Consider the following 20,222-nt stretch of genomic DNA (forward strand, 5'->3'; position numbering starts at 1 on the left):
TATCAAGTACACAAAATATTTATAAAGATGAACGTAATTTAAATTGCGTTCTTCAACATCATGTGCCGGTTCACATTTGGATTCCCCTTTACTATATATAGATGAAAATTTATCAGACTAAATTTAGAACATAAAAAAAGAAATTTACAGTTTATTGAGATAACTCGATCACTGAATTAGCTTTTGACGATAACAATTGTTACTGAAGTGTTAATAAATCAAAAAGTAGAATATTCAATGTATTGGAACGAAAACATCACTCAGGAATAAGCTCTGAACAATAAATACTGTGCCTAAAAAATACAGAGAAATTCTCCTTTTTGTAGGTATGCTATGAATAATTAGTTAATATTGAGCATGACAAAACTGTATCTGCATGATTTGTTTTTGGATATATGCCCCCCAAAAAAATAGAGTATCTAAATTGTCAAAACTATATATGGAAATATTGTGAATGAACTACGCTACAGCACATAATTTATGGTTTTGCCATTTTCAACCTGTCCATGGCAGGACTTGGCACACATGGAATATTGTTGAAACAGGCTCTCTACGCCATTGCTGTGTCATGGACATTTATACTCTCTTTGCTTTTATCATAAGACATGCGGTGGCCTCGCGGTCTAGACGTAATCACTCAAATCATTCCGGGGCAATAAAGTCAGGATTCTACTTCGTCAAAATAATTTCCCCATTACGCCAGCTCCCTTACTGAAAAAAATTGCCTCCTGAAAATGGTTGCTGCAGGTCTGCAGCGAACTTGCTGCAGACTTGCAGCGAACACAGAGTCTGTATTTGCGCCATGTTTGCTGCAAATACGCTGCAGGTTTGCTGCAAACAATTTACCATGCAAATGAGTGTTTGCTGCAGACCTGCTGCAAACATTTATATGCAAATGAGTGTTTGCGGCAGACCTGCAGCAAACATTTTTATGCAAATTATTCTTTCAACTGCGTGTTTGCCGCAGACCTGCGGCATTATTTATATTTAAATCAATATTTATCCTGCATATTTGCTGCAAACTTGCAGGAACTACATACATTATTCAATTAACCAATGTCATGTTGTGTACATATCACATTATCTAAATTACACAGCAAATTCTGAAAAAGTTAGGTTACATTCAAACATACATACAATAATTCAAATACTTTTTATAAAATTATCATAGCAAAAGTTTATACCTTTAAAAATTAATTTAAAGTTTGTTTGTTGTTCAAGTACGTGCTCAAATGAATTGCATGCATGAATATCTAAAATACAAAAAAAAAGTTTATTTGAAATTTTTTTTGTGCATATATACTGCTTTTTAATTAATATTGTCAAAGAATTCAACTTGAATTATAACAACATGATATTTAAAAAGTTATAATCTCCAATCATACTTGAGTGTACTGTATATTTGTTACATGTTTGAAAATGTTTTTCAAACCTTCATGCAGGTATTTGTGGAGGGGACGAATTTCGTATGTTTACACTTCTACGAGGAATTTATACTTACAAATAATGTCTTTGAAAACTAAACTTTTAATTTCCTGCTCCCTGAATACTAATTCATTGTATGATAACATGACTCAAACACCTTCAACATTTTCAAATTTCAAATATTTATCTTCCAGGAAGTTACCAATAGGCATGCTCAGTCATTTTATGTAATTCTTGCAATGCTCTTGCAAACATATAGAATTGTCAAAGATTTCTGCAATCAAGCTGCGAACATCCCTTACATAATAGTTTTTCCTGCAATCTTACTGCAAACCTAATTGTTTCTGCAAACTTGCCGCAAGCTTGCAGCAAAAAGATGCAAGGTTTGCAAGAGGTTCGCAGCTAGCTGCAAACTTCTGCAAACATTATTCAAAGAGTTCCTGCAAGCTTTTTGTTTGCAGCAAACCTGCAGCAAGTATGCTGCAGACCTGTTACAAACATTTCAGTTCTGGAAGGGAGTCCATTTTTAAAATCGTAAAAATGGAAGTTATTGTGGGGATGACGCGCTGTAAATTTAGCTCTTGAAAACCGATTAATGTATCCACATAGCACTATTACGATCCTTATACATGGTATATGCCAGTTGTATTTAAAAAAAAAAAGATGTACTAGCTATTGAGCATCATTTAATATACTTTTCTGCATTCAGTCAACTGAAAACTTTTGTCTGATCGGTTGTCAGGTGGAATTTTCGAAAGTTCAAAAACATTTTAAAAAAATCAAATTAAATATTTCATGCAAGGGCAGACCAAACATTTTCAGAGGTTGAAGACCAATAACCCTAGATAACACACACAAACATAAAGCTTTTTTGAATTTATGCATTTTTAAGATCCATTTGTAAAGTCTGTCGTCAAGTACTTTTAGTAAAAATTTGTTATTCGAACCCACCAACTCTGTTGTTATGACTCATTAGAAAGGTATTTCACTTGTCCCAAACAACTATCGCCGGGGGCAGAGATGCATTTTAATGCTTTAGAAAGATCAATATATTATCTATCTGTGGATTTATTTTTCGGCAGAATTTATGCTTATGCACAAAAAAGATCCACTTGGATTTGAACCTACCATAATCGACTGTTCTATGAAAATTTGTCTATAATTTAAAAGTTTACAAATATCTCAAAGCTCCATACTATAATTCAAGTAAAAAAATGTATATAAGATGCAAACAATCCTAAATTATGCACTTTTATTAAACTTTTAAAGCCCATAGAAACAGGTGTAAAAAATTCAAATATACCGATTTGGCTTTTTTCTCCTTCTCTAACAAATTAAAGAGTTCCATTTCTTTTGTTTGATTTCAACTGGGTTTCAGCCTGAATATTATTGTTTCCGTTTCGTAACGAATTAAGTTGTACATTATACAATCGTCATCAGTAACTGTTTTTCAATCGGTTTCTCACGGTGTATTTACCTTAGATATATATTTTTCTTATGAATTCTTTAACAATTAAGCTATTATAGTATTTTGTGTCAACAATCCTCATTACATAATCAAATTTTATCCTATAAAAAATTAGGTTCCACCCTGTCAAGAACATTCAAATAAATGCAATACTAATTGTATGCTATATGTTTAGACTTTAGACATAATTATAATGAGTGTGTCTGAGACATGAAAACATATGAATATTACAAAGTTAATTTATAAGTTCATTTATAAAAGGAACAAGCCTTACAAATATTGGCCAGCTGTTCGTGCTCTTTTATGCTCTATTGCAATTACCAGGGGCATTTTAAGGCTTAAAAAAAGAACTAAATATATTTAGCTTAATTCATTTAAACCACCTTATTCATGATCTACATGCTACAACCTTTTTTTAACTTTTTCATTAAAGGTTGCGATTGTTGTCATGGTAGTCATAGTTTCAAAATATGAAGTTCATAGTCACCAAAGAAAAAGTTGTTTAGCCTCTTTTTTTTTAAATCTCTTTAATTTTCTACCATGTTTCCATGCTTAGTGTCTAATTATAAAATATACTTTCCCAAAGCAAATTACAAATCTCTTATTTCTTAATGCCAGCCCTTTTTTGTTAATCAACTTTATTGAAATAGCTTCACTTACCTTTATTCATTGATGTTTATACATTATTCCATGTTAGTGATCATTTGTAAAGACTTAATTCTTCATGAACTTCATACCGGTATCATGACGGTTAATACATGTAGCAACTCAAATATTATAAATGGCTTAAATTATGCACACGATTATGCCACGTATGTTATTCAATTAGCTTAGTAACCTTCGAACTTCAAATTATGTCAGACATGTGAATGGAAACTGGTATATTAATGTATGTACAACTTCCGAACATGCCAAAATAAATAAATGAATTATAATGTACAAATATTTCTCATCCACAAGTCCTTCAATCTGCCAATTTAAAAAAAACAACAACATTTATATCATGTATATCTAAAAATTATCTATATGTACATGTATGTAGGTTTTAAAAAATTTCAGATATATGGAATTAGAATTAGTCAATATAATACGGTTTTTCCCAAAAAATAAATTATAAATGAAACTTCTCAGAAATCTATCCAGATGGAAGGAAATAATTGTAATATATACAACTGTAATCAATACCTTAGTAAACTAGATGCCAATTCAGGTTTTGAAAAAGGAAAGGGGGGGGGGGGGGGGGGAGCTAAAGTAGGCAATGTTAAAAGTTGGACAATTAATACGTGTATACATTAACCATATATGTAGCAATAAAAAGGTGGGGAGGGAGGTGGGGATCCTCAGGCCCACACAAATCTGACTATGCTAAATAGTCATAGTTAATATGTCAGTTGAAATTTGGTTTGGAACTGTCAGTACTCTTAGGCTGGTACTCTGTGAGTTTCACCACTCAGTCCACTGTCCCAGAGCAGGTGTTAAGTGTTGAGAGAGCATGCATGTTTAAATTAAAAGCAGACCTGGGTATGAGACAGCAAGCCAACAACTCAAAAAATCAAAAAAGATCTAATGACCAACATATGGTCCTCATCAATTAACAATAGTCTACTGCACAATATGGCTATATAATACTAAATTAGCTAGCTGGACTTCACAACTTATCTCGATTCATTATAGTTTGAAGCTTTTGTCCGATAAAGCCATTTCCTACTAATGTGATATTGTATAATAATCATGAAATCCTATATTTAATACATAAAAATACAACTTAATAAGTAATAAAACAGTGTTGTCATTGGGTGGCCTTCGGCAGTTTTCTGCTCTTTGGTCGGGTTATTGTCTCTTTGACACATTCCCCATTTCCAATTTAATTTTATTATTATCATTTAGTAAAATATTGTTTAAAAAAGAGGGACAAAAGATACCAGATATCTATTCACACAGAAGATTTTCAGAAAATGAAATCTTTTCATTAAAATGTTAAATAATTCATAGATTGAAGATTACAATATATCTTATAGATAAAACTAGATTTCAAAGGTGATCTTATTTTTTTATTCAATACATCTATTATGATTATTTGCATGAATGTCTTAAATGCCACTCCGGTAACATTTATATTTAATATTTTAGTTAGTCCAAAAATAGATTTTTTCAATAAGTTAACTTTATATCCTGTCTATCCTACATGTTAAATATATGCAACTAATTTCCACTTTAAAATTACTAAAATAGCCTAACAATTGTTACGAAATCCAGCCAACTTTGACAAAACAACACCATACTATATATATACGCCTACACACTTATCTATAGTTTTATCATTTCTATATATGATTGGTATACAGTCATGATTAAAGATTAGTATGACCTTTCAAAGTAACAAATACAATGAACCTATTTGATTTTTTATTGGTTATTTAAATTTATACTACATGTAATTGTTTTCATAAGCACCTTAAAATCACCTGTCCAATCAAAATGAAGTCAAGGATAGCCATTTAGAATTCCTATTCACAATATTGGAATAATTCAAAATTGTTTACTGTCTCATGGGTGTCTATTAATAGGTCATATGTATTTTAAATTGAAGGATAGTAATCTACATTTTGGGTATACATGTTCATATCTATTTAACAGGAACACTTGGTGACAATGGAGCAAGAGAAGTAAAACATATATGAAATTAAAAAAATCATTAAAATTCAAAGTCCACTTATCAATACACTTCTCTTTCCTGTCACCAAGATTCTCGTTTATTCAATCAATAAAATCTTAGCATTTTCGTAATCAAAATATTCAACTGTGCATTATATAACTGGTCAATTTGGGTCACAATCTGTCTGTTTTAATGGCATTCCATTTAAATTCAAATCTGGAAACAACCCGTTTATGCATACTATAAGCAAGTTAGGGGAAAATAACCAATCATAATGTAGGACATTTAGATATTATGGAGTCGACTATTCAATCAATCTATTTGTGGAAATGGGGAAAAACCAATGTTCAAAAATATATATTTACATATCGCAAGGACGTATAGATATAGATTGATAAATATATGTTCTCGCATATTATTGTGATAAAAATAAATATGACAAATCATACCACATTGAGAGATAAGACATTTTTACAATTAAATCTAGTAAAGTGAAAAATTTGAGACAGTTAAATGGGGAGGAAAAAGTATCTTGTCTTAGGGAGGGATAACGAGGATAAGGATATATCATATTTTGTGAGTACATTTTCATATATTATGATACTTTGCCTTAAACTCTATCTTAATCTTATCTAAGATATGTATATGTATTAATTTATATAAATGCTTCCTATTGACTTTATCAACACATACAAGCCAAAGTAAATTAATATGTATTTCTTTTTTGTGAGTGTCATTAAACTTCTATCAATCAAGTAATTGTTTCCCGAAGTATTGTTCTTTTGTATTTGTTTAATATGAGTAGTTAAAATCGCATGTTACCGCTTGTGGGTCCTTTGGAATAACGTAATTGTTCTATACAAGAACAATAATTGGTTTGAACTAGTATCCCTAGCTATGACTTTAGAAATAGCACAGAAGTCAGAAGTATTTCGTCAAACAAGCCCTAGTTTTTGCATGTAAACCTCTGTGCTCGATGATCCAAATAGAAACCCTACAGACATAACAAAAGGTTCTTCAAAATACCAACATTTTTGAGAGGACAGGAGCGCATAATGATGCTTTAATATAACTAACTTCCTATTGGCTTGTTTGGTAGTAAAACGTAAGTGAAGATTACACTTTATTACAAAGAAATAAGTGAACATTACAAACAAGTTTTGCATGATCTCAATATTGACGACTTCAAGTCTAATCCTCCTGATTGCAACTGTGCTAGTTCCCCAGTCACATATAATCCGGCTGGCCACGTTATTACCGGTGACCTCAACATTGTCAATAACACTTCCCTGCGAAATGTGTTATTCCAAGGTCCGAAATATCGTGAGCCTAAATCAATCATTTTGAAACACAACTTCTAAATACTGATGTATTCGGTCAAAGATTATGCCAGGCAATGGATTAAACGCGAGCAAGAAGTCGTAGATACTCTTTCCGAATGGATTAAGGCTGTGAGGTCGTTGATACAAATCAGAATTAAGAAACTGAATGGGTCTATCAATAACCATGCTACGTCAATCTTTCAAGACCCAAATGTTGCAAAACACTTGTCCTACCTCCATGACAAATATGTTGTTGTCCCCGCATATAAAGCCCCAAACAACATCGTTTTTGTGTGTAAATTTCATATGACTGCTGTACCCATATTTTGACTATTTTATTTATAATGTCTGTTTTGTTCTCGCATCGTTGTAAATATAACGGAATTTGATAAGACTGTCGTACAAGTGAGAGGTTTAGCGCTATAAAACCAGGTTCAATCCACCATTTTCTACATTTGAAAATGCCTGTACCAAGTCAGGAATATGACAGTTGTTGTCCATTCGTTTGATGTGTTTTGTCATTTGATTTTGCCATGTGATTAGGGACTTTCCGATTGAATTTTCCTCGGAGTTCAGTATTTTTGTGATTTTACTTTTCATTAAATAAACTGCTTGATAAAAGAATTAGGTATTGACAATTCATTTGTTAACTCAACATATACCCCCACGATACTTACTAAAGAGAAAATCATAGGTCTGTTCTATGTTCCTTTGGAATTTCAACCAAAGACGAAGAACTGGATCTTCCATTACTGTATTGGATACCTAAACTACATAAGTGTCCATACAAATAACGGTATATATTGCTGAGTCTTCCAAGTGCTCCTCGAAACCTCTTTCTAAATTATTAACATCAATTTTATCAGTAATCAAAGCTTCAAAGTTATTGTGAAACTGCCTATTCTAGAGGTGGCGTGAATCAGATGTGGATAGTAAAAAAATTCAAAGATCTTTTAGAGTACATACAATCTAAGACTCTTTCATCTTGCAAAAGTATTAAAACATTTGACTTTTCTACATTTTACACAAGTAATCCCAATTCCAAACTGAAAGACAAATTAAAAGAGTTGGTATAGCTTTGTTTCAGAAAAAAGTATGGCTAACGTAGATACAAGTATCTTGTCTTAGGGAGGGATAAATCCTACTTTGTAAAAAATCACTCTGATTCAAACAAAAAATTCTCTGAAACTGACATTATCAAGATGTTTGATTTCTTGATTGACAAAATATTTGTTACGTTTGGCGGACGTTTTTTTCAACAAACTATCGGCATTCCCATGGGAACCAATTGTGCCCCTCTTCTTGCCGACTTGTTCCTTTATTCTTATGTGGCTGATTTCATACAGGAACTTCTTTAGGAAGAAAGAAAAGAAGTTAGCAATATCCTTTAACTTTGCTTTCCGATATGAAGATGATGTTCTCTCACAAAATAATTCAAAATTTGGTGACTATGTTGAACGCACCTATCCCATCGAACTAGATATAAAGGATACAACAGATACAGTTAAGTCTGCCTCATATCTTGACTTACATCTAGAAATTGACAATGAGGGTCGGTTGAAAACTAAACTTTACGACAAAAAAGATGATTTTAGCTTCCTAATTGAGAACTTTCCATTTTTATGTAGCAACATTCCAGCAGCTCCTACATACGGAGTATATATCTCCCAACTGATACGATATTCACGGGCTTGTATTTCCTATTATGATTTCCTTGATAGAGGGTTGCTGCTCACAAGAAAGCTATTAAACAAAGAGTTCCAAATGGCGAAGTTGAAATCACCCCTTTGTAAATTTTACGGACGCCATCACTAGTCATGTGTGACACAAATATTCCATAACGGTTAACCAAGTCATGATTACGCCCGTACAATTTCCATAGAGATGACTTCAGACTGTGAAAAAGGTCAATTCGGACTTGTCATTAAATTTCACTTGCCATGAGCAACACGACAAGTGCTACGTACGTACGTACAGACGGACAAGGGTAAAACATAACGCCCCCTCCGCTACAGCGGGGGCATAAAAAAATCATAAAAATCATAGGATCTCTAAAATTAACCTTGTGGATAAACACTGCTGTCCGATTGCTTCCATAACCACTGCTACCGTTTGGTTTAGGTGTTCAAATAGAAATAATTTCCATTTCAATGATTGAAGTGAACGAGTTATTTTTAGATATTCCGAATTGACCTTTTTAACAGTCTGAAGTCATCTCTTGCCACTACGTCCGTCCGTACGTCCCAAAATTGGTTTCCGTTCTCTAAGTTTGCCTCAACCAAATGTGATGAAACTTATACACAATGCTTATTACCAAAAAACACAGATCAATTTTGAATTTTGGTGGCGTCACTTTAACCGTTCTAGAGTTATGCCCCTTTATAAATGGAAAAATTGCAAAATTTTTAGTTTCAGTTCTCTAACTCAAGTTTGCCTTAACCAAATGTTATGAAACTTATACACAATGCTTATTATTACAAAATACAGATCAAGTTTGAATTTTGGTGGCGTTACTTTAACTGTTCTAGAGTTATGCCCCTTTATAAATGGAAAAATTACAAAATTTTTAGTTTCCGTTCTCTGACTAAAGTTTGTCTCAACTAAATGTTATGAAACTTATGCACAATTCTTATTACCACAAAACACAGATCAAGTTTGAATTCTGATGGTGTCACTTTAACCGTTCTATAGTTATGATCCTTTATAAATTGAAAAATTGCAAAATTTTTAGTTTCCGTTCTCTAACTTGAGTTTGCCTCAACCAAATGTTATGAAACCTATACACAATGCTTATTACCACAAAACACAGATCATGTTTGAATGTTGGTGGCGTCACCTTAACTGTTTTTGAGTTATGCCCCTCTATAAACGGAAGAATTGCAAAATATTTAGTTTAGTTTCCGTTCTCTAGCTTAAGTTTCCTTCAACCAAATGTTATGAAACTTATACACAATGCTTATTACAACAAAATACAGATCAAGTTTGAATTTTGGTGGGGTCACTTAAGCCATTCACAAGTTATGCCCCTTTATAAATAGAAAACAATGCAACATTTTTAGTTTCCGTTCTCTAACTAAAGTTGCCTCAACAAAATGTTATGAAACTTATACACAATGCTTTTTACTGCAAAATACAGATAAAGTTGAATTTTGGTGGCGTCACTGTAATCGTTATCGAGTAATGCCTCTTTAAAAATCGAAAAATTGCAAAATTTTTAGTTTCCGTTCTGTAACTTAAGTTTGTCCAAACCAAACATTATGAGACCTATACACAATACTTTTTACCACAAAACTCAGATCAAGTACAAATTTGGGTAGCGTCACTTTTATCGTTCTTGAGTTATGTCCCCTTATAATGTTGTATGCAAGTGGGGCATCATCTGTGTCCATGGGGACACATTCTTCATTTATTTATGTTTTGTTTTAGGTGTAAGACTTATTTTTAGTATGCTTAATGGCCGAAAATCCCTTCAGTATGAGAGTACATTTGTATCTACCCAGTCCTTGTTATGCACTGAAGTACATGAAGGGCAACTTTAGTTAGCGGAAAAGGCTACTGATATATCGCGACAAGAGTTTACATGTTCATGATGTATATTTGGACAGAATAATTATTGAGGCCTTTGTACATATTTTACACTGAATATGAATGTATTCGCAAAAAAATCCATTCTTAGACCGATATTACATATACTACACTTTCAACATTTTACAATGGATTGGATAACTTCGAAACTATTTGCCTAAAATTTACAAAATATGCATTAGATTCTTATATTTACTGATCAAAATGATTAATACACATCTTAAAAAGCAATTCAATTGATATACTGATTTTATTTTCGATAGATAGTCTACCAAGTATCATCAGTGACGTGCTGGACATCAGATCAATGTATCATATGACATATTTTTTGTCAGTATGCATGTTCAAAATGTCTACAAAATCATTCATATAATATTTGGGATTGTCTGCTACAGTAGAATGGTCTTTAGCAACATCGGAAAAGTTTGACAATTGTCCGGTAGGTCAGCAAAGAATTGAACGTCAGAGGGATTTATGCGACAATGCAACATTGTACCATTGCATTTCTGATGCTAACTGTCAACTTCATCAATTTTGTGCTGATCCACAAGAATCACAACCAATGGACACACTCTTTATATTCAGTGGTTCGACACGTAATGAACCTATAGTGAATTTTCCATCCACGAATACGGAGTTGTATGGGGATTTAAGCTTGTTCTTCTGCAAGTACTCTTCAAGGAAAACTTTAAACGAATTATTTCAAACCATCCTTAAACGACTAGATACTAATGCTAATATAATTAATTCATTCAAAGTACCTTGCATATTTCCTGACGATGAACATGTACTACCTACATTGGATAGTTGTGAGATGAAATTTAAATGCGGTAAAACCAGAAAAGTGATGGACTTCAAACTATTAGTATTTCACAATAGAAAATTGATATCCCACGGTTTTGAAATGGGTATGTCAAATCGAAAGGATTTTTATAAAGTAGGGTTTTTACTATGTGTTTTGAATAATGAGAAATTTTATGATTACATATTGGAATTAGAAAGCAGCCCTCCAAACAAAGGCTCTGTCACGAATGGTCCAAGTGATGAACTGTCTCTCTATGGAATAATCGCTGGTTTCCTTGTGCATTTAATTTTATGAGAGAGACAACTAAATATCACAACTTTAAACAATAAACATTACATATATAAACACAACTATTTTTTTTCATGTTCTCTTTTCGCATGCGTGACAACGACTCTCTCCTAAAATCAAAAGTCTTTCATTTCTGTTGTTTAAAACTTTGCTGAAGCATTTGGTGTAAATATTTAATTGGTGCGGATTTGTATTTATTTGACTAAATGTTTAAATAATTTATTTGTAAATGTTATGGAAATTTGGGTTTTTTCAGGTTCTGCTGAAAAATAAGTTTTGATTAATACGGCAACATCTTGGAATGCAAATTAGTAATTTATTTATTTTATTGATATAATTGATATAATTAAGTATGATGGTGAATAAGTATTGTGACGCAGCATTTATATATTAATTTATTTGAGAAGTTGAGATCTTTTTACACATTTATAATTGTTTACTATTGTAGTATGTGTATATTTTATACATTATAACTTATTATATTCAGTATATGACTATTTAGGCTATGATAACTCTCCGTGGAGAAAGATCAACATTACTGCATTCTTTTACTTTTACATTTTATATTTATTTAAAAAGTTTTCTGTCGGTTAATTGCTGTAATTTCTCAAAGTTTTGTTGAGTGTAAAAATTAATGTCAACTTATAATACTGAAGTTATATTGCTTATTTTAGTTTACATATTGTACAATATATTATAACGTTTTAGATAGTCTTTCATACACATGCAACTCTTTTTAGAGTAGCTTTTGTATGTTTTATGATTATGTTTTATTAAATATTGGTATGTTTTTAAAAAAAGTATTGTTTTAGCTTGTGTTGATAATAATAAAATCAATTCTGGTGCTAAAATTATTAAATCTGTGTGTAGACGAACAAGTTGTTAAATGGATATTCAGCTATTAATGTAGATCAAGTAGTGTTTTTCGGGGCGCATTGCATTTGCGCCATTTAAAAAAAAAAATCCAATCTTTCATTAGCACCACAAGGTTATATTTCATTTGCGCCAAAATATAAAAACTGCATTTGCGCCATTTCACAGGTAATGCAGGTACATGTAACATATAACGGAAAAGTTAAATAATCATTGCTGTATCGTGAATAAGATTTGTTTCTACAGTATTTCTCCTGGACTATTGTTCAAACTCATTTCTAATACAAAACTGAGGTTTAGAATTATAAAGTGTTCACATGTTTGAGGTGTATGGACATTGTCATGTCAGAGACAAACAGAGGAAATAAGTCTGTATTTTTTATGATCACCCGTACGGTTATGACGGTATAAAGCTTATCATATATATATGCATCATATAAAAAATAGTTTAGGTGTACCATAAAACTTGCAAAGCCAGCATAACAACGGACAGAAATATAGTTTTACTATAGCTATAGTGTATAATGCTTAGAACTGCATGTCTCGTAATTTTACTCCTTTTTAGATATGTTCAAAGTAACTGAACTGTGTTTTAACTAAGTTTTAACATAACTTGTATGGTTTTATGATGACTGATTTCTGAGGAATATGCTTTATAACGCAAAAAAGCCTTTATACAATTTACCTGTATTATTGGCGCGAATGAAAGTTTATATTTTTGGCGCAAATGAAATATGGTTTGTGGCGCAAATGAAATATTTTTTTTGCGCAAATGAAATGCCAATCGGCGCAAAAGCAAAGTACCGGTTTTTCGCTATCTTTGATTATAAAAGAACAGAACACAATCTGTATTTAAATGGTAAAAGTAAAAATTTAGAGATAAGAATATAATTGGCCTGTAATACTGTTGAAGAAAGTTGTTAGTTATATGTAATTTTTTCTGTTTTTTTTCTCACAAATACTGATGCAATTTTCTTTCCATTATTTTTTTTAACTTTGCAATACTTTGCTTTTTTATTATCTCTGTCCTGCCTTTTTTCACTCTATTCGGTCCAGCCTTTTTTGACAAGTTTATCCTGATTTGTTTTACATAGATTGTTATTCTGCTTTTTTTTTTGCAAAGTATCACATCCTGACTTTGTTTTACTCAAAACTCCTGTCCTGCTTTTTTTCAAATTTCATCGTAGTCCATCCTTTCCCCCATATTGATAAAACGGTAACTCCCTTACATATTCTGACATCGGACACGGACTTCTCTTAAACTGAGTTTAACTGTGCGTATTGCAGTTTTTTTCTACATTGGTTATAGGTATAGGGGATGGAGTGAGATCTTATTAAACATGTTTAACCCTGCTGCATTTTTGCGCCTGTCCCAAGTCAGGAGCCTCTGTCCTTTCTTAGTCTTGTATGCTTGTTTTTAAAATTTAGTTCATTTACATGTTTTGAAGCTTTTAAATATGACATCCATTTTCACTGATGAACTAGTACACATTTTTGTTTAGGGACCAGGTGAAGTTCGCCTACGGATACGGGATTTTCTGGCTGTGTTTAAGACCAATTTGTGGCCTTCATTTTTTAACTCTATGTTTCGGTTTTGTCTCTAACACATGTCCGTTTCCATTCTCAATTTTATACTAAAAATATAAAGATTACGGCAATGAAGAAGACCCCTTCCAAACCCTCATAAATACAAAAACTGTTTAAGTAGATACAAACATTTTATTTGTCTCAATATGATGTTATGAAATAAATATTTTAGAAAAAAATGTTTTAGCATGAAGTGCTGACAACCGGGAAGAAATTGAAGAAAAATTATATTTCTTTTCAGTTTGTCCATTCCATGTCTTATTGAGAGATACGTTTTAATTTTTTTTAAATAAAACATATTCTAATTATATTAAGTTGCATTCACTTATATCATTACTCACAGCATAAGTATGTTCATATTATTGAGCTTCAGTTCGTCAGTCATATATATGTAAATCGCTTCATTAATAAAACATGTCTTTATAAATGTTTACATTTTTACATGGCCATTAATGATTTTGAAGGAATAAAGTAATATCTGTGTCAAATATTTAATTACAGTTCAAATTCAGACCTGTATCAAGCGCGACTATTGTGTCCATTTTGCCCCAACTGTTCAGGGTTGGACCTCTGCGGTCGTATCAAGCTGCGCTCAGCGAAGCAATGTATTCTAATTCTCATATAAAAGCCACTGTCATTCACATACATACTTATACAGTTGTCTGTTATATTGTTTGTATTTTATAGTGTCAAAAATTAAAATAAGAAGATATTGTATGATTGCAAATGAGACAAATCTCCACAAAAGACCAAATGACACATAAATTAACAACCATAATAGGTTACCGTACGGCCTCAATGAGGAATGCCCATACCGCATAGTCAGCAATAAAAGGCATGCAAAACAATCCAAACGAGAAAACTTACAGCCTAATGTATGCAAAAATAATGAACGAAAAACAAATATGTTACAAAGCAACAATCGACAACCACTGATTTACAGGCTCGTTCCTTACTTGAGACATGCCCATAGAGAATGTAGCCGGGTAAACCAATTTGAAGGCCCTAACCCTCCCCCTAACCTGGGACATTGGTGTAATAGCACACCATAAGTACGAACTATACAATTCAGTTAAGAAATGACCATTAAATGTTCAAATAACTATTGTAAATTGTCTTTTGTATATTCAATGACGTTTGTGTTGAAAATCTTTTAAAATAAGATCATCTGCATTTTGGGTTCTATTTACGAGTTTAACAAGTATATTATATCGCTTATATATACAATTGAAAAGATACAAAGTAGGGAGTATGAATAATTAAAAGCAACATGTGTTTCTCCAAACGACCAAAACAACAATCCGTGGTGTAGTGATTAGCACATCAGGCAACATACAAAAAGGTTCCTGGTTCGATCCTCGTTCCAGGGAGAAAATTTCAAGGAACTTAACTATCCCTTGATACCATTTGCGAGTATGGTCTTCAGAAACGATGCTAGTCTGTCTGGAGGGGACGATGAAGGCTGACCCGTATTTAGATAGAGCAACATCTCTTGCACGTAAAAGACACCCCATACATAAATTACCATTTTAATGATAGTCAATTATAATAGGGTGTTCTAGGTGACATAAATAACCGAGTCGGTGACCCGACAATCTAGAATCACATAAAAAAATATAAATGTAAAAAGAGATTGTTATGAATTTCAAATACAATTTGATTTAACCACTGTATAATAAATATATCAGTCTGATTCGTCAGTAATGCAAAATATCATATACAAATTTGAAACCAAATAAAACAAATATGTTAAAATCAAAGGACCTAAATAGGACACCTGAAAAATTTAATAGGTACACTATCACTTTCAGGTATTGATATATATTGACTACGCAAGTAAAAACGGAAATTAAGTAAGTTATTTATTCTACATACCAGACGAAGTTACTTTTAAATTCACCTCAATCTGTATGGTTTAACATTTACTATATCGAAGGGTACTTAGTAAAACGATTTCTAGAAACTAGTAAAATCTACTTTTACTTTCACTTGACGTGTACTTTATATTTTTTGAAAGTCTTACAGTAATTTGAATATAAGTTCGAACGATAGCATTAATACGCTAGTAGTGTTTATAGTTTTAAATTTCTAACTTATTATTTTTCCTTTTGGAATATTTACTAATATCAAACATACATTACACATGCATTATACATACATATGATATAATCATATATACGACAAAGTAAATAAAAAAAAACAAGGAATAAAACAAATGGGAAAAAATGTCAAATGGGAAAAATACTTAATTTGTGTCCTAATTTGTGTTCATGAAGCTTTCTTAACTTAGTAAATATTGCATTTTTTGTCCTAAATTTAGGACATCTAATTAGATGTCTTAAAATCTTCCTATCTTAATAATAATTTGAAAAAAAACCCACAGAAAATAATTATTTCAGAAATTCACAGTTTTGGAAAATATAAATTCCGTAATAAAACGTCGAAAATATGAATCTACAAACGAATGCGAAACTGAATTTTAAATCAAATGTAAAAAATATATTTATGGTACAGAATTTAAAGAGTAAAATTAAATGTACCAATTTAACTGCACCAGATGCGCAGTTTCAAATGCTTTGTCACTGATAATCGTGACCAAATTTATTTGAAAATTTAAAACCATTTTTTTTTAAGAGCCGATAAAACTGAAGTATAGTCAACGTATCAACAGTAAAAGCCCTGCCCATTTTATAAATCGAGATACAATATGTTTTGGAATTCTTTTAAAGTAAAATTTGCAGTGCATATTTCTGTCTGTTTGTTTATCCATATTGGCTTGAGGTATAGGAGGAGGCTTGACGTCTCACAAAACATTCTTAACCTCGCCGCATCTTTGTGTGTCCCAAGTCAGGAACATCTGACTTTTGTTAGTCTTAAAAGTTTTTTATAACTTTGGTTCATTTATATTTTTTGGAGTTTAGTGTGACGTTCATTTTCACTGAACTAGTATACATTATTGTTTAATGACCAGCTGATGCCCGACTCCGGTTCTGGTTATTCTGCTTTATTGTTGGCCTTGGCTGATCTCATTCTCATTTTCGTTTATGCTTACCAAATACTTAATTAAATCATTACTACCTTATAAAGTAGTTTGAACAGCTATGGCAATTAACAAATCTGACGTCCATAGAGGGAGAACATTTTTGATGGTTTGCGGTTCAGAACACCATGTCTAGGTGAAAGTGTTGTACATCTTTTCTAATATGTTTTATTCATACCAAGAAGTAAATTTGAAGTCTACAGGAGGGAGAGGAGATCAATTTTACAAGTAGACGAATGTAGTCTTTTACTCATAAACACAATTTGCTAATATTAGTGGAATTTATTGTACTAATAGTAGTTTATCTCATTTGAACGAAAAGAAATTGTACCCTTTTGTACTTTTGGTTTCGTATAAATGAAAGTAGATAACATATTTAAATATGTATTTTCTGTAAAAATGATATTTCCGTTATTTATTTCAACTAAAAGAGTTTCCTAGTTTACAGTATTATTTTTTTCGTATACATATGTTTCTTAACTAAATAATGTAAAAGTTAGATATTTTTAAAATTCTAATTTACCTAAATTTTTAAGTCTTTTAAAATTCAAGTCATTACGGATAACAATTCAAGTCAAACACCTCAACTTTCCTTGTGTGATTTCCTATGTATGTCTCACATTTTTGATGATATTTTTCCTATAAACCTATTAATCACGAAAGAATACTGATTTGAAAACAAAGAACTTGTAACATATGCACAATGTAGCATGCTGGGAAATTTAGTTATTGTCTTTATATTCATAATATTCATGTTTCTTTCGGGTTTGAACTGTTTCGGTTCTAAGACAGCCTTGGTTTTAAAAAAATCGATTTTGAGCGTTCCTTATGAAGGTTAATCCAGACAATCGCCTCCATTAGTTATGATTACTCGACTCTTTCCTTTAAAACTCGATTAGTGTTAGGGGTTTAATAAAAAAAAAAAGATGTAGTGTGATTTCCAATGAGACAACTCTTCACAAGAGGCCAAATGACACAGATATTACACACCATAGGTCACCATACGGCCTGCATCACTAAGCAAAGTTCATACCGCATTGTCAGCTATAAAAAGCCTCGAAATCACAAATGTAAAACCATTCAATTGAGAACTTACGGCATAATTAATATACAAAAAAATGAACGAAAAACAAATATGTAACACAGCAAGAAATGACAAAATACAGATACTGGCGGGGTTAAACATATAAGCGGTAGTAGAAATGGCCGTTGACTTATACATCACAACAACAAAAAACAACCCACTAAATAGATATAAGAAGATTTGGTATGAGTGCCAATGAGACAACTCTCCATCCAAGTCAATATTTATAAAAATAAACCATTATAAGTCACAGTACGGTCTTCAACACGGAGCTACGGGCCCCAAAAAAATTACTAGTGTAAAACCATTCAAACGGGAAAACCAACGGTCTAATCTATATACAAAAACGAGAAACGAGAAACACTTATGAACCACATCAACAAACGACAACTACTGAACATCAGATTCCTAACTACAGATCTGAGAGTACTCGCAGTTACACATAAAAATTAAAATTCTCTACACCTTAAGCTTGTAATTTGTTTTACTGATATCCTCAACTTAAGATCAATTCTTTTATTAAATAAGAATTAAAATTTTCTATACCTTAACCTTGTTAAAACCCTTACTAAATTGTTCCATAGATATAAAGATTTGGTTATTAAGTTCGGTTGTATCTGCATAAAAATCATTTAAAATAAGTTCGTATCAAAGCAACAAAAAACTACAACTCGCATTTAGCGGATTGACTCTAAATGTCTGCACAATCCTTGTAGACAAATTATTCTGTTAGAAAAAAGTCTAGTGGGTTTTTGAAACCACTGGATATTTTTAACATTTACCTACACCTACACCTAAGCATAGCATATTTAATGCTGTTGTTTATAATTCTGGAAGTTAGTAGACTACATCAGCATAATCGAGCTGATAAAGGGTTATCAAGCTGAGACGTACGAGGAGCACTCGATCAAGGTTTATCCTTTAGAGTATTCTTTAATGTGCTTTTTACTATCTGTAATATGTATCATATTTAAGTGATCGTGTAAAAAAAAATGCAACACTTATTAAACTCTTGACAGTGGTTTCTCTTTTAATAACTTTAATTATTTTCAACTATCTTTTCAAAAGGTTATTTAGAAACTGTTCAAATAACAATTGTTTTTATTACTTTATATCCGAACAGTACGAAAAGGACATATGGTATGATTGCCAGGGAGACAACTATCCATCAGAGTTGAAACGAAGTCAATGTAATCAATTGTAGGCAACAGTTTTTAATAGACAAGTTCTCATACTTATAAATTTGGCAGCATACATTTATATAATCTTGTAATTAGTTATTCGTTAACTGGATTTATGTTACTACATTGTACTGGTGGAAAAACATGGTTTTTATTAAAGTATATTTTACATTATTGGTATATCCAGGTGCATGTTATTTTTGATTTGAAATCTTATCTAGTCTGAAAATTTAAACGTTTTTGGCTTTACCTTTTTATTTGAAAAGTCCTAATTAGGATAACTACATAAAACCGCTTAGGACGCAATTTTATCATCTGTACTAATGGATCGATGCCACTGGACTGTTTGTTACCGACGGTAGTGGTACTGACCTAATTTAAAACATAATTCTCCGTTGACCTTTTAAAACTTTAGTGATACTTTTAGTATAGAAAATTAATATCTACAAACGTAATAAGTTTGTATATGTATAAATACAAAAAAGCCTATTTGTGATGGCATCAAATTCATATTAGTTAGTCTATATTTTAGATTTCAATATTAAAGTTTCCTACAAACTGACAAATTTATTATATATATATTATATTACATGACTGAATAATTGCCAACGATACATCTTAAGGGGCGATGGACCATAGAATTATGATACAGTACACTACAAAATATAAAATATAACGAGTCTAAAAGGGTACAACATCACCAAAAAATTACAATAAAACGAACAAATGTTAGATATTTCGGATAACAGATATCCTACATCAGTATGATCACGATGTATGTTATATTATATATACCTTTCAGTTAATCTGTAAGTGAAGAACTGCCTTGTCTGCCCAGACTGATTGTGCCATATTTATTTTTATCAGAGCGATATAAGGGATTTAAACCATAGACAAAATTCTAAGAA

At 31.7% G+C, this 20,222-nt stretch overlaps 1 long non-coding RNA gene across 1 annotated transcript; it reads left to right on the forward strand.

Annotated features, from left to right (window-relative positions):
• The first annotated feature begins 5,986 nt into the window (after positions 1 to 5,986).
• Positions 5,987 to 14,436, forward strand: LOC127726675 (uncharacterized). Its single transcript, XR_007993636.1, has 2 exons — positions 5,987 to 6,125; positions 10,724 to 14,436. It is a non-coding gene; the product is annotated as an uncharacterized LOC127726675 (long non-coding RNA).
• The last annotated feature ends 5,786 nt before the right edge of the window (positions 14,437 to 20,222 follow it).

This window comes from Mytilus californianus, unplaced genomic scaffold (genome assembly GCF_021869535.1).
Source record: "Mytilus californianus isolate M0D057914Y unplaced genomic scaffold, xbMytCali1.0.p SCAF_18, whole genome shotgun sequence".
NCBI classification, from domain to species: Eukaryota; Metazoa; Mollusca; class Bivalvia; order Mytilida; family Mytilidae; genus Mytilus; species Mytilus californianus.